Source organism: Rhinopithecus bieti, unplaced genomic scaffold (assembly GCF_001698545.2).
Source record: "Rhinopithecus bieti isolate Rb0 unplaced genomic scaffold, ASM169854v2 scaffold_41114, whole genome shotgun sequence".
NCBI classification, from domain to species: domain Eukaryota; kingdom Metazoa; phylum Chordata; class Mammalia; order Primates; family Cercopithecidae; genus Rhinopithecus; species Rhinopithecus bieti.
In genome coordinates, this window is record NW_016817363.1 from 116,991 (window position 1) to 119,324 (window position 2,334).

The 2,334-nt window shown below is 38.4% G+C and overlaps 1 protein-coding gene across 2 annotated transcripts in view; it reads right to left on the bottom strand.

Annotated features, from left to right (window-relative positions):
- ZBTB20 (zinc finger and BTB domain containing 20) overlaps positions 1 to 2,334 on the bottom strand; it is an 804,541-nt gene that overhangs the window by 38,213 nt on the left and 763,994 nt on the right. The gene's annotated exons all lie outside the window — the stretch shown is intronic.

Consider the following 2,334-nt stretch of genomic DNA (forward strand, 5'->3'; position numbering starts at 1 on the left):
ACATACAGTAAGTACATCTGAGTTACAGGATGAGACACAGTATGTCATCTATTAGGCCTGGCTAAGACCAGCAGCTGATGCTAAATGGGAAGGAACACGCACCAAATGTTTTTTAATCACAAAGTTAGTAATTAATTGCTCTTTAAAATACATTTTATGCTTCTTTCTGTCTGTGTACATGAAATGCACATTTATTACATGCCAAAAATTACAACATTATGGTTTAAATGTGACTGGCACGGAAGTCCGGAAATCAGAGCTAATGTTCCCACAGCAACTTTAATTCTGTCCGTGTGCACATGTAGAGCTATAATAGTCTTCCGTTTCAGGATAATACGTATAGATGGTTTTGGGAGGGAAGCTAAAGACCCATATCCTCAACTGTAGTTACAGGAAAAATTCAAAGGATAAAAGCTGTGCTCCTTTCCACATACGTGGATAAAAACAATGTCCCCACACCCAGTGTTGTGTAATCAGGGAATGAAAGAATCTGCTGTGATGCCAGCACTCAAGGGGACAGTTTCTGTTGCTGTGGGAACCTGAACTTTGCATTTCCTGACTTTGGGGTAATTAAAATGTCAGCCTTAATGTGGCATTAACGGAGTTTGCCATAAAAATCCTCTGTTTTGTTCTCTAAAAAATTGCTTAAAAGTTCAAAATGAGCCAAATGTACTAAAAATTTTAATCTCAGAGACTTGGGTGGGTGAAGCAAATGGTTGGGAGGGGGAGGCCAAGGAAGGCGGATGGCAAGAGTTGGAAAAGGAAGAGCCCACTGGCCTCTGTGAGTGGCCAGCCCCAGCAGAGTGATGCTACAGAGCTAAAGTTAAACCCACCCACACAACAGTTTGGAAATGTGTAAAGGTTCAATGAAAAATAAATAAAAACTGTTCAAGCGTAAGTGCATCTTGGCAAGGACACAAAAAATGAGATAGTCTGATGAGGCCAGTGTAAAACATGGGAAGGTGAGTCACCACGGATATCAGCTTGCAACAAAAGAAAGACATCAGAATAGGTGGATCTACAGCAGAAGTAGGGAGGACAGCCACAGGGAGGAAAATCACTTCTTTCAATGGGAGCCTTATTTGGGGGAAAACAAAATGGAAGAAATATGCAAGTAAAAGTTCTGGTCGCGTCTATCACATGTATATGACTGTGATGTGCTACAGCTTGATAGCTGTCAAGAAAGGTTTTTCATATGGAGAGCTTCGTCTGCTTTACTGACTTGGTTTAGTTCTGCTTAAGCATTTAAAGGGAGCACTTGGCTCAGCTCATACTCAGCCTGTTTAGTAGGGAACTGCTCTATCAAACACCTAGGGTGTTTTTTACCCTTCCGATTCCATAACTCATCTTAATGCCTTCCATTATCACCATGTGAATTTGCTTACCATTAGATTTTTAGCAATGGTGAAGAGATGATAAGCTAGGGGGTAATGGGGGAATACTGTTAAAAGGAAATTGTGTTAGTAGGTGCACTGCAAAGCAACATACATTTTAGCAGCATTATTAACCTCATCATCTCAAAACAGAAAGCATATCTCAACTATATTTCTTCTTGTTTTGAATACTACTGGGATCTTTTGCCAAATTTGAAGAGGCTCAGGAAGTGAAATAGCCAATTGAGAATTTAGGGGGTCAGACTTGTCATCTTTGCTGGAAAACACAGCCCGTGTCCTTCATATGCAAAAAAGATGGTGGATTACCCAACCATGTCAGTTCATATGCAGAGCTGACTTTTCTTTTGTGGGGATGCTTTATCCATCATGTTTTACAACCCAGTCACCAATATGAGTAGTTGCACATTTTCAAGATGCATGTTCAGAGCCAGGAATGCCATCTTTGGGCTCAGAACAGAGAATTCCAATAAGAAATGCTCTCACAATGAGAGTAAATCCATAAACACCCCTCGGTACTCAAATGAGTTAACCACAAGTGAGTCTTTCATCTACCTGGGTGTCAATTTTCTCAGTTTTCTCATCTGTAAATTGGGAAGGATCATACTGACAGGAAATGGGCATTAAAACATGACTAAGAATAATTTTGCTAAACACATGACAAATAAAAGGTGCTATAAAATTCAGGCACTTGTGAAAGCTTGGAACACTACACACTGGTGGAATGTTTCTGAAGTTAAAGAGACTAACAAGTCAAGGGCACTATTTTTAAATGCCCCAAAATCTGTTAGTTCTAAATAGGAACTGAATATTTTACCTTAAAGAAATCAGGCTTTTAAATTAATCTATGGTAAGAATGACATTTGAAAGTAAAAAAAAAAAAAAAAAAAAAAAAAAAAAAAAAAAAAAAAAACTTTCTAAAAAAAAAAAAAAAAAAAAAAAA